The 14,072-nt window shown below is 38.2% G+C and overlaps 1 protein-coding gene across 1 annotated transcript in view; it reads left to right on the top strand.

Moving 5' to 3' along the window:
• The window catches only part of SLC4A9 (solute carrier family 4 member 9), a 62,767-nt gene extending 59,730 nt beyond the window's left edge, over positions 1 to 3,037 (top strand). The window contains exon 22 of the mRNA XM_078392519.1: positions 967 to 3,037. The gene's annotated coding sequence lies outside the window, so the exon portion shown is untranslated. The remainder of the gene's footprint in view (positions 1 to 966) is intronic.
• The last annotated feature ends 11,035 nt before the right edge of the window (positions 3,038 to 14,072 follow it).

Raw genomic sequence — 14,072 nt, 5'->3', positions numbered from 1 at the left:
AGTAAGGAGTCTGGCCACCGCATTCTGCACCACCTGAAGTCTCCGCATCAGCTTCAAAGGGAGAGCTGCGAGAAATTTCCCAGAGAAAATTAAATTTGCTGCAGCATAAACTATGAGGAGAATGTCAGGGGTCATTTATGCTAAGCTTCTGTATGCAAGTGTACAGTATCTTATGTAATTAGACTGTTCTCTTCTTAAAGCACACCCACCCACACACCAATAAGTCCAGATATTTCATTTGATAGGGTAGTAGCCATCACAAGGCTTGTCCTAGTGATGGGACCACAATATTTACAATGGAATTTATTCAAAAGAAGATGTGTCCAATGCTGCCCATGAAGGTGTATCATGTAAAGAAATAAAGAGACAAGTCTTAAAATTAAATTTAATTATTCTCTGCCATGGTCCTGAAAAGAATCCAAGGTGAGGCTCTATGGACTGGAGTGGGCTTGTTTCTCAGTACCTCCCATTTCATTCTTGATATCAAGTAAAGCATTGGAGCTGAAAAATCTCCTTGAGAAGGGAGCAAATCTTTCTTCCCCAGAAAATGAGTTTTCTATTGCTGAGAGCAACCTCAGCCTACACCTCTGAGGTGGCCCTTAATATGGAAATTTCTTTCCTATACAGTAAAGTGCTGCCATCCTCCTAACTAGTGTTGCATCTGAGGATACAACTGTAATGACTGCCTACTCTTCCCCATAAGGCAAAAGCAGGCAACATTGCCCTTCTTGTATGGAGAGCTTCCTGTAGGTCTATTCCTGTGGTTGTCACATTGTCATGAGATTTAGATGCAGTCAAGCTTCAGGTGGTGGATCAGTGAGGTTGACCTTAGGCAGAGGAGACAAGGTGCTTTCAAGTTAGGCTTTCATTGTGAAAGGGATCTGTCTCCCTAATGAAATTTTATGGGGTCCAGATGATAATTGTAATCTGCTTGTAACCTTGTCTTTTTCTGTCCTTGCTACACAGGAAGGAAAGATGGAATGGCTTCACAATGCCTTTTGATTGGTAATACTGGGAGTCCTCTGTCTGGAAGCCTGCCCTCTGTTATACTCTCCACTGGCAGCTGTTGTGGTGGTGGTGGTAATGGGGTGGAGGCGCTGCTATCTTTCTCATTGCAGTTGCAGCAGAGCTCAGTTCAAGAGTGGAGGAGGAGAGAGAGCCTTCCCTTTGCCATCCAGCTTTGCAGCTCTTCATCTGACCTCTCCAGTCAGCACAGTGAAAGGACACAAGACCACTGCTTGCTTGCACTGTAGCAGAATTAGATGAACTGACTATATTCCCCCAAGAGCCATTTGACACTTACTACTACTGGTGGTGTTTCTATGCCATCAGTGCTCTTTAGTGTTGCTGTCAACCAATTTGCCTTTAAATGGCAAAGTGACTTCTCTAATTCTAATTATGGATGCAGATTTTCCAGAGTTTGCAACTATGTACTGACAAGCTACAATAATGTGATCATTATTCCATTTCTTGGGAGTAAGTCCCACCTATTTTAGTGGTATTTACCACTATACTGTAGAAATGTTTTCAGGAATGCATCCTTTGATTCTTGCCATTTTCTATGATAATCCAGAAAATGGCTATTTTGTTTAACAAGCAATTTTGTATCTTCAGGACTTTATGCTTAGAGCCTGTTAGATCTCACAGTTCTTCTCAGTGGGGCCTTCGACTTTACCATCTAAGTTGACTGGATTGTATAAAGAAAATGGTCTTCTGTAAAAATTACCTTCTCCTTCTTGCTGCTTTTCAGCTCATTCCCACTTCAGCAGGAATTAAACCAAGATATACAGAGAGATGTTCAGATACGTACTATGCAATGCATCTTATAGGAATTGCTGGTGTATTGACACATGTGCACATTTCACCTGGTGGATTTTCAAGATAATCCTCTGGTTGGCATTTCAGGACGTATAAGATCTGTTAGTTCCCTCTTCCAAGGAATGAGAGAGATGTCCATCTTCAAACAAAGAGGGTTCACCTCGGTCCTCCCCCCCCAAACTTCTGTGGCCATACCTGCATCTCTTATTACTGCAACATAAACAGAAGAAAGGTGGGGAGAAACTGTGGATCCAAAGGATCTTTGCTCTGGATGTACATGTAAATCAGTTAGTAATCTCTGCCAGCCCTGGAACATTTGTAGTTGAATCCTCCCAGACTGGTTTAAGTGAGAGGAGTCTCTCAATATACAATTTGATGGAAGTTCAGAGTGTGAAGGAAGGCCCATTAGAACATACCTCTCATGTGTGGAAATGATACCACACTTTTTCCTGTGAATTGTTTGAGAGAAGACAGCTTATATTTAAGGAGTATTCAATCCTTCCCAAGGATGCCCAATTTTCCAATGTTCTTGCTCATGTGTAGAGCTTACACACAAACAGGAACATATCTGCAAACTTTTTGTGCAGAAAACAACAGGGATGAAAGGGATTAGCAACTCCCCTCTCAATTTAGGACGCGTCTCGTACGAAACAACTGAATCCCCTTTAGAGGATGATCTCTGCCATCTTATAGAATATGGTTGCTGTATGAATATATCAAGACAAGTAGAATACTCCAGGGAGTTTAAGCATCAAAGAAAAAAAAATACATTATCAGCAATGTGCCCTCTAATTTTCCGCCCCGCTGGGCGGGGCTCTGCCTCTGTTCTGAGTGACTTCTCACCTGTGTATGCATGTGACTCTGCCCTCCCTGCGTGTGGGGTTCCATTGCAACCAGAACCAAAGGGGCTGCGCAGAGGAGGAGGAAAGCTGTCTGGTGAGAGGCCGAGTTGTGCACGCAGCCATGAGCCTTAGAGGAATTCTTGATTAGCAGTCTTTTCCCCCTTTTCTCCCTCTTTCTCTCCAATGTATCTTGCTATGCTGAAGTGGCCCGTATTGAACATGTTGTCCTAAAACAACTGTACAGCTATTTAGTGTAGAAAATCATGAAGTACAAATTGTTCAGATTTTTTTTTATGAAACTGTTGACATTCCTTTGGTACTTTGCTTCCTTTAAAGCTGAATAGTGTTATGTTAAATAAAGTATATTGAAACAGGCATTGTTGCTGCTTTCATCAATTCAATTGTGTATTTGGAACTTGAGGCTGTGATTACACCAGGCCTTTTGGTGCAGTATAAATAGGGTTGCCTGAGGTCAGAGGGAGGAATTATATGCCATTTGGTGCGATCCTTGCATCCAAATAGCATACCGATCTCAAGCAATCCTATTTAGTCCAGCTACCTCTCTGTGGAGGGACAGGGGAAGTGAAATTATCTTTTGCCTCTGCTAGAAAATTGTTGATGCCCTGAATCAGTAAGATTACATATTAAAAATATTATTTGCCTTTGTTTCAAGTGCTGATTGAAATCACAGCTGCATACAGTTTTTTGATTGGCATAACGCGCAAGGCAAAAAAAAATCTTAAAAAATTTAACCTGAGTGATTCAGTGCATAAGCATGGTCTAGCACTTTCATTTTAAAACATTTTATTAGTTTTTCAATCTATCTAGATTCAATTCATGCTTGTTAAACATCGTGTTAGATGGGTTGCTTATAATTATTTGGTTTTTGCGTCTTGGTGTCTTCTTAGTTGTACCTTCAAAATCTATACATTTTTAAACCATTCATGCATGGTTTTTCCAGTAGTGATGTATGAAATTAAGAGCTGGACCATAAAGAAAGCTGACTGCTGAATAATTGATGCCTTTGAACTGTGGTGGTGGAGAAGACTCTTGAGACTCCCCTGGACTGCAAGGAGAACAAACCTATCCATTCTGAAGGAAATCAACCCTGAGTGCTCACTGGAAGGACAGATTCTGAAGATTAGGCTCCAATACTTTGGCCATCTCATGAGAAGAGAAATCTGCCTGGAAAAGACCCTGATGTTAGGAAAGTGTGAAGGCAAGAGGAGCAGGGGATGACAGAGTACAAGATGATTGGACAGTGTCATCGAAGCTACCAACATGAATTTGACCCAACTCCAGGAGGCAGTGGAAGACAGGAGGGCCTGGTGTGCTCTGGTCCATGGGGTCACGAAGAGTTGGACACGACTTAACGACTAAACAACAACAACAACATTGGCTACTATCACGATATTGCTCTAATAGTATACAATGTTCTCAAAATCCTCTAATCACATACCTAATAAAAGTAATTCCGGTTCCAAATTTATATTATTTTGAGGTGATTTTACTGACGAACTTTGTATTTTATACCAGTAATAACTGAATAGGTTCCTAACACATAAAGCATTTTATACAGTTTTTTAATATGTTTAGCCATTTCTGTCTCCACATTTTCTATCATATCAATATCATATCTAATGTATGTTCATTAGGTACTATTTATTTTACCTCATCCTTATATCTAGCTTCAATTTACCTTAAGAACCACTGTGTTGTGCCTTTACCCTGATTAGAGATCCCTTATTTCAGTTTAATTCCCTTTTCTAATATATAGGATATGCCCCCTTACAATTCTAGAAGTTAGGTATATAGATGCTTTCAACGTTGAAGGCCACTTTAAATTTTTTTTATTTTTCATCTTTCTAAGTAACTCTCTTATTTGTCTTTTCCCGATTCTTGTTTCTATCTCTCTAAAAATTCTGCTGTGCCTTGTGCCACCTGAGAACATTTTATACATTTGATCTATATCCAATAGATATTCCAGGCTCTTTTTAATTCGATCTGCTGATTCTCTCCCATTATCTTCCCTTACAACACATAAAACTCTCCTTGGCTCCAGAGTTAGAATTAAATCTCCAGTTCCTCTTTTGACTGACATATATCATCCACCACCCTCTCATTTCCTTGTTCATTATTCCCTGTCTCCTGTTGACTATAGCTCTTCTTCAACCATGAATAATTTTGCCTCTTTGTTGTGGAATTTCACTATTTCTAAAATTGCTTGAATTGTAGATTTTGTTTCCTCCCAAAATTGTCCTTGTTGTGGCATTATGTCCCAGAGGTCAAATGATTGTATTCCAAGTGAAAGCTGTCCATTTCCATCAATACTTGCTTCCATAGGTCCACTTTAATGGATTGATCATGGATTAGGGTTGATGGATTAGGGTTAAGCTTGAATCCAGTCTCAGATGTAGAGTTTTCCCTGCCTAAAGGCTCAAGGTCCAGTCATGTTCAGAACCCAGGATACAGTTTAGAAGTTCCACTTTGGCTGGATTGGACTTTCTAGGGTTAATTTATCTGTAGTTCAGTTCCATCCTCAAAAAGAAAGGGAATTCCAACAGCCATAAAGTGTTCACGGTCATTGATTCTAGGCTTTTTGCCAGCACCTTATATAGCTGTTTCAAGTAACATAAATAAGTTTAGCTTCCCAGAGTTGTTGCCAATGATGTTTTCAAGAGAAAGATTCTTAAGTTTATAATGACAAGTACCAAACTTCCTTCCTTGAATTATAATTAAATGCCTAATTAATGTCCAATTTATTTTCCTTGTGTCTCCCTGCATCTCCTCCTCTCTCCAGATTCACTGCTGCTCAATCAGTGGTGGGGGATAGAAGACGCTATTTCTGCTGTAGAGATTGTCTCATCCAGGGATAGTAAAGCAAGGCAGTTAAAAATGTATCTCACCCAATTTTAATACAATGTTAATTACGCTGATTTATCACTTCTCCATTGGTGGCTGCTGATGACTTCCATGCAAGCTAGTTCAGCTGCTTGTTCCGTCTGCTAGTTGATTGGGGAGTTTCCCAGATCAAACGTGGGTAACCGCCATTTCCCCCATGATCAACAGGCTTCTCCCCCATTTTACCACCTCTTTGGGGTGGTTTTAACCCCCGGGGGATCCCAAACAGGTCGAATTCAGCCCAGGGGACAGAGCTCCATCCTCCTGCTGCTGTCTCATTGCAGTGTCAAGCCGGAAGCCAACTGACTCGGTCTAACACTTTCTTAAATTGTACCTCAAGCAAAACCACTCTTTTATTTGAAATACATTGATGACTTTTTTTCATCTCAACCCATGGAAAGGGAACCCTAAAAAAATTCCACTGAGATTTCAATAACTTTCATTTGAACCTCAACCTGGACCAATCCACACAACAGGTGCATTTTCTATACACCATTGTGAAAGTACAGCATGGACTCCTTAGCTCCACATTCTATCAAAATCCCACTAATCAATATGCTTACAGACAAACCCGCAATCTCAAGCAACAGTAAGTTGCAGAATACTGATACAGCGATGGGGACTATATCCTGCTACAAACCCAGGTGCCAGCTCTACTCCCACATTTACTCTGGCAACATGATTACAGGACCTAACAATGTCTCACACACTATCAAAGGCACTTTTACTTGTTTCTCTGATAATGTGATCTATGCTGTTTTTGCCAACAACGCCCCTCAGCACTATACATAGAAAAGATATCTATACAGAAGGATAGCATATATCAGACATCACGGATGGCAATACACAGGAATGTTTCATATCATTTCTATATCATTTCTATCTTCAGACAGCCAAGCTCTTCAGACACCCAGACAGACAAGCCAAAAAAAAAACCCCACCTCTCAGAGATGTCAGACCTACAAATAGGTAAAAAAGTCAAGTACCTCGGAATATATTTAACTGCCAGATGTTTAACTATAAAAGAAAATAATTATATAAAACTACTTAACCAAATAAAAATAGACCTAGAAAAATGGAAAAACCTACAACTATCACTATTAGGAAGAATTGCAACAACCAAAATGAACACCTTGCCAAATCTACTTTTTTTTGTTTCAAACAGCACCAGTGAAAATAGAGAAGAAATACTTTGATGATTTAAACAAGGTGATATTAAAATATATTTGGCAAGGGAAGAAAGCCAGAATCAAATTAAAAATGCTCCAAGAAACCAAGGAAAATGGAGGATTTGGTTTACTGGACTGGACCTTATATTACCAATCATCTGTTCTAACCTGGCTGAAAGAATGGATTAGCCTGAAAAACAAGACTTTTGTATTTAGAAGGACATGATCTACAGTTGGGTTGGCATGCCTTTTTATGGTATCAGAAAGCTAAAACTCATAGGTATTTCCAAAAACACTATATTAGAAACTCCCTGTATATAATATGGGAAAAGATAAAAATGAAAATGTACACAAAAATACCAGGATGGGTTTCACCCTTAGAAGCATTTGTTATCCCAATCTTCTGAATTTTGAAAAAATATGACCTATACAGATATCTTAGATATAGATCTTATAGACCAGGGATTAGATGCATCATGGTGCTCCATAATGCAAATACAATCAAGATATGAAAGGGACTTAAAATGTATCATTTTTAAAAAGAACAGACAACATTTGACCAAATAATGTTAACATCAGATGATAAATTAATTAGGAAAATATATAAATTTCTTTTAAACTGGAAAATGGAGGACGAACAGGTCAAAGAAATGATGGTTCAATGGGAAATTTTTTTTGGATACAATATTGACTTTGAAAAATGGCAAGGTCTAGAAACTATAAGATGACATGGCAACATCTTATAAAGAGAACTTATATAAAATGTTTTATAGATGGCATTTACCTTCCAACAGATTGGCTAAGATGTATTCTAATAGGTCAAGTAAATGCTGGAAATGTCATTTAAAAACTGGAATTTTTTATCACCTTTGGTGGACTTGTGATAAAGCAAAAAAAAATTGGAACAAAATACATATATGGCTTGTTAAAATAATCAAAAAGCATATAGATTTTAGGCCAGAGCTCTTTCTGTTAGGCATAATACCAGAAAGTGTTGATAAACAAAATGTATATTTAATACTGTATATTTTAACATCCGCAAGGATTATATTTGCACAGTACTGGAAAAATGAAGAAACACCTACAGATGAAGAAATAATTAAAAAGATATTGGACTGCACCGAAATGGATAGACTAACACTGAAAATCAAAGGAAAGGAAGATAAAAAATATTATCAAACATGCGGCTTTTTCTATCAATGGTTAGAAGCATGTTCTATAGATTAGGAGCTTAATGTGTATTGTCCTTTGCTAACAAATAATTATAAGCTGTACGCAGGTGGCACAATGTTAAATTAGCATGGATGGATTTTATAAATTATAATGATAATAAAATTAAAAAAGAAAATATTATGAATAAAACTTGGTGGCTGGAGGCAGAAAGAAACAGTCTATCAGACCCAGGAACAGTGAGGCTGGGTGCCTGAAGAAATATAGTAGCAATCCATAGCTGCCAACAGAGAGCTACAAAGTAACTCTCTTTCTAACGCAGAAAAGGAAAAAGTATTTTTAAATTGAGGCTTGACTGTCTGTCTCTGTAAAGTCAGCCAGCTTGTCCAAAGAAGCACAAATAAACATGCCTTCTAATCAAGGGAAAAGTTAGCAATGGAGGTAACAGATGTTCAAAGTTTACCTCACAAAGAGGAGAGCCCTCTTGAAATAACTGAGCAAGATGAGACTCAGGAGGAGGATGCCTCAAGAGGAGAAACTGGGTTAACCTCCCAAGAATTTGAAAGATGGAGGTTGCAACAAGAATTTAAATTAAAGGAGTTAGAAATAATAACTAGGGCTGAGGCTTCACAGTTAGAAATAAGAACTAGGGCTGAGGCTGAAGCCAAACAATTAGAAATGAGAGGAAAAGCTGAGGCAGAAGAAAGAGAAAGAGAAATGGCAATGGAACAAGAAAAGAGACAAATGGAGTATCAATTAGAACTGAAAAGATTAGAATTGGCATCTCTAAATAAGAATAACAACAATAATATTGAAAATGTAAAAACAGACCTTAAGAATTTCCCTCAATTTAGAAAGGGTGATTGTCCAAAAGCATTCCTTATTGCTTTTGAGTGGGTGTGCTGGGATTTGAACGTAAAAGTAGAAGAGAGAATGGTTATGCTGAGGTCCCAGATAGTGGAGAGTTAGCTGAGATTTATTTTCAAATGCCACTGGATCAAGCAAGAGACTATGAGGCATTCAGAAAATTGGTTTTCTCAAGGTTTGGGATCAATGCTGAGCACCTCAGATGGAAATTTAGAGCACTGACTAAAAAGCCTGAGGAATCATATTCTCAATTGGGAGCAAATCTGCTCAGATACTTGGAGAAATGGCTAGAACAGACAAATGCAGAATCGTTAGAAGATATGAAAAATATTATTGGGCTAGAACGATTCTATTCAGTTCTACCTGGAGAGCTGACGTATTTGGTCAGGGACCAAAAGCTCAAAACTGTACAGAAGGCAAGTGAAGCTGCTGATTATATATCAGAAATAAAGAGCCCAAAATTTTCTGAGGTAAAACTTGGCGGTAAAAGCTGGGATGAAAGAAAGAAAGAGTCCAGAGATTATCACAGAAACAATCAGGCTACTGGAGGCCATTTTAGAGGCAAGCCCTCAGAGCAGAATCAACAGAGGTATAAAGGCTTTGAAGGAAGACAAGTCCCCATATTTTGAACAAAGAGCCCCTACAACCTGCTATGGATGCAGAGAAAAGGGGCATTTCATTTCTCAATGTCAGATTTCAAAGAATAAAGAGGTTGGTCAACAGAAAGGAGGGAGAAATCTGCTCAAGAAAATGTACTGTGTACAACAACAGAGAAAGACCGCTGAGGCAGTTAGAAATGGTGCAGTAACTGAGAGAGCTGAGAGCCAGGAACAACGACTGCCTTTAGCAAACATTGTACATTGTTAGTTTATTGAGAGTAACCAGGAGCTGCTTCATTGTTCTGGTGAAAGCATTTACATAAATGATACTAAATATCTAGCTTTGAAAGACTCATGCTCTCAGGTGACTTGTGTTATCTTGATATAATCCCTTAAGGAGAATACATAATCATAATAGGGATTGGAACTGAATTAATTACTCTACCCATGGCTAAATTACAAATGAAATATCAAGGGTGGGATGGAGTGTGGAAGGTAGCCATCACAAATCAAATTCCTGCTCCTTGCTTGATTGGGCTGAATGTATCTGAGCATGTTAAGTGTGTTTTGGTAACTACTCGCTCCCAGAAAAAAAAGGAAACCCCTGAGGAAAAATGTGAGATCCCTGATGAAATTATAGGAGGAAATGAAGCCCATGAAACAGCTGAGGTATTTATGATATTTTATGATATTGGTAAACTGCCCCGAGTAGACACTGTCTAGGGGGGCAGGGTAGAAATCTAATAAATAAATAAATAAAAAGATTAAATTATAAGGAATCCTCATGAAAATGCTTTTAGCAAGGAACAAAGACAGGATTCCACTTTACAACAATGCTTTAAGTTAGCCAGAGAAGGAAAGCTAACCCCTGAAAACCCTGAAAGATTCTGTGTAGGAAAAGACCTGTTATATAGAGAGGTATTAATAAGTCCTAAGAGGGGAAGGGAAAGCATCCACAAACAACTAGTAATCCCTTTTAAATAAAAGGAAAAGATTATAGAAAATGGACATAAAAGCACCTTTCCTGCTCATTTGGGAATCACACACACAAAGCAGAGGATAGCTCAAAATTTTTACTGGCCTGGGATGGGGAAGCAAATAAAATCATACTGTCAAAGCTGTGACATATGTCAAAGGCAGGGTACTGGCAATGATAAAACTAAAGCTAAATTGTGCCCTTTACCAGTAATTTCAATCCCATTTCAACGCATGAGTTTAGGCATTGTGGGACCCTTACCTAAAGTAACTAGAAGGGGAAACCGATTCATTTTAACTATAATAGATTATGCCACCCGATACCCAGAAGCTGTTCCCTTGCGAAATATACAGAAACTGTGGCAGATACCTTATTGAATTACAGTGATGCCTCACAAGACGATGTTAATTCATTCCACGAAAATCGCTGTCTTGCAAAAACATCGTCTTGCAAAATGCGGTTCCCCACTGAAATGCACTGATATCTATTTAATGAGTTCCAGTGGGGAAATATCGTCATCTTGTGAAAATCGTCCATAGAAAACATTGTCTTGCGAAACGCGCTTCTCCATTGGAATGCACTGAAATCTATCTAATGCGTTCCAATGGGGGGGAACCGTCTTGCGAAGCATCGATTTAAAAAAAAAAAACACCATCTTGCGAAAAGCGGTTCCCCATTGGAATGCATTGAAATCTATTTAATGTGAAGCATAGACCCAAACATTGTCTTGCGAAAATCGTCCATAGGAAAAACCGTCTTGCGAAGCACAACAGCAATCACAAAAACCCATTGTCTTGCGGATTAATCGTCCTGCGAGGCAATCATCTAGTGAGGCACCACTGTATATGTGTCACATTGTGTTTTTTCAAAAGTTTCCCCACTGCCAATGCCTCAGTCCACAGGTGAAATGTGGGGCAGGAATCTCTCCCTAATTCTCAAGGAGGTGAAGAGGCCCCTCTCGCCAGTAGGGGGATAAGGCTGGTCCCTTATGTTTTCAGATTTTGTTCCAGTAAAAAATTGAAACTTCTATAATCTATATATGTATTTTCAGTTGAACCCAATGCCTTTGTATAATTGTGCCAGATATAAATAAATGAATAACCAGAAGACATTAAATTACATTTCTAAAAATCAATGCATCACATTCAAAATTGATTACATCTCAAGTTTCTTCAGATATGGTGCTGACAGCATGCATGGACATATGAGAAGCATTTGTCTCATACAACCAGCAATGTACAGCTGTGAATCAGTCAGTTGTTTTATTTGTATAGTTCTCTATTAACATTATATTCAAAGGTATTCACAAGTAGGACAAAAGATTAATAATATTTTCTTGCTGAAAAATATTAAATTTAATAACAATTACATTAAAATCCACAATAAAACAATGTAAGAAAAACAATTATAGCAATATCCCCACAATCCCATGACTTTGGTGTACATTCGCAGCAAGTTGTTTCAGGCAGGAAGGTGGAGGTATAAATGTGCCACGTGGTGTTTAGATAGAATAAGTAGTTTCATGGTAATAACATGTTGAGGGAAACAATCACAGACTAATAGCTGTTATCTGGTCACTCTAGCCACCATACAGTTATGAGTGATGACTGGTTTCCGTATCATCTCCATTCCATGTCATGAATGAAGACAGTTTCTTTTCTTTTAGGCAACCCTTTTATTATGGACATTATTCACTGATGCTGCAGTTGTACCTGTCACTCCTACTATCTTTGGACAACATTTTTTTACTCAAACAGACAATGTTCAGTGATAAAGGGTAAAAAGATAACATCATCTCACACCAGGATGGTTGGTCTTTGGGGTTAGGGTTCTGATTCTGAAATGTGTTGTGGGGGGATGCAGCACATCAACAATAGTACAAAAGACATTTTCCTCACCTTTTTAGGGTGATTGTTATCCTTAGAGAGTTCCAGATATATTTGGCTGGGAGAGGTTAGTCTGCTTTCTATATGGAGTTTCAGTTTTTATGTTACTGTTTACTGATAAAATTACTTTTCATTTTTCCCTATTATTTTTCTGTTGGTAAACTTTTTCATAATATTGATGTTTATTGTTTACCTTGCATGAATTAAACCTATGTACCTTTTAACTCTATAGACGTCTGCACAATATTTAGACAAAGCTCAGACACACAGCATGCCTAGCCTCATAGACACACACACACACACACACACACACACACACCTCTAATCACAGGTATATAGGGTGTCAAATAAAGTAAAATAACCACCATGACAGGTTTTGAAATTTGGTGACACAATGAGAAAAAAATTTAAAAATACTGTATTACGTGTTCTAAAATATCTCTTTTTTGCACTAAAAACAAATGCTAGCTACCTCAATATGAAATGGACATTTCCCTTCTTTTAATATCTAGTAATTTAGTAATATTTTAATTTTTACCATTTTTGTAAACACTTTTTAAAATAATAATAATAGCTCAAATGTGTATGAAAGTTATTAGTTAATTAGGGAAATAAACACTTAGTTCTTTATACAGTGGTGCCTCGCTTTACGATTGCCCTGCATTACGACAAAACCGCTTAATGACGATCTTTTTGCGATCGCAATTGCGATCGCAAAATGATGGTCTGGATGGGGGAATTTCGCTTTGCGATGATCGGTTCCCTGCTTCGGGAACCGATTCTTTGCAAAATGATGTTTTTCAAACAGCTGATCGGCGGTTTCAAAATGGCCGCCGGATGATTAAAATGGCTCCCCGCTGTGTTTAGGGACGGATTCCTCGCTATACAGGCAGCAAAAATGGCCACTGTATGGAGGATTTTCACTGGACGGTGAGTTTTTACCCCATTGGAACTCATTGAACGGGTTTCAATGCATTTCAATTGAGTTTTTATTTTCACTTTACGATGTTTTCGCTTAATGGCGATTTTCCTGGAACGGATTATCGTCGTTAAGCGAGGCACCACTGTATTTGTAATCAAGTATGAAACACAGTTCATTATATATGTTACTACTTTTTGTAAATGTTTGTTTTGTTTTTAGCAGCTGCTGTCTTATATGATGTCTATGTGTTTCTACCTTTCAAACAGCAGGGGAGTTTCTGAAGGGGAGGATACTTAATCGGTTTAAAACAAAAGGGTTTGATTGAAACTATACTCAACTAAGCAAATAAATTCAAACTGCAGATAAACCCTGCTCACTCAAAATATTAGCATATTGATGGACCCTTTTTTGCAGCTTAACTTCTACCCCAGTTAAACAGAAGAGATGAAGTTCATTCTGACTTTCTAAATAGGGGGAAAAACCAATTTAGGCTTATCTCAGCCTAAGCCAATTAAACACAGCACAACTTTTTTGCAACATGGATCAGATGGGTTGCACTAGTACAGATTATACATCTGTTTATTGTTATTGACATTATCAAAGCTTGTGCTTTATTTCAAGTCCTACACCCTACTAATAATGTGTTATGTAGGAGCATTGGCTAGTGAGATTATGCTGCAGCATTCATTGGAAATGGAGTTTAAGGTACTGTACCAAAAGGGTACATCAATATGCCTGCGTTTTAATTGAGACAATCAACATGTCATCTACATTTCTTTCATTTTGGTTTATAGAGATGTGTATCTGTACTGGTTGGAAGCTTTTGTGTTTAATGGTCCTAGCCAAAGCCAAAGCCTTGTTTCTTTACAACAGAGCTAATTTTTACACATGCTTAGGACAGAATATGAAGTACAAGAGCGGT

The sequence above is a fragment of the Pogona vitticeps genome, chromosome 4 (assembly GCF_051106095.1).
Source record: "Pogona vitticeps strain Pit_001003342236 chromosome 4, PviZW2.1, whole genome shotgun sequence".
NCBI classification, from domain to species: domain Eukaryota; kingdom Metazoa; phylum Chordata; class Lepidosauria; order Squamata; family Agamidae; genus Pogona; species Pogona vitticeps.
Note: the sequence above shows the minus strand (reverse complement) of the source record. Positions and strands in the feature narration are given on the sequence as shown.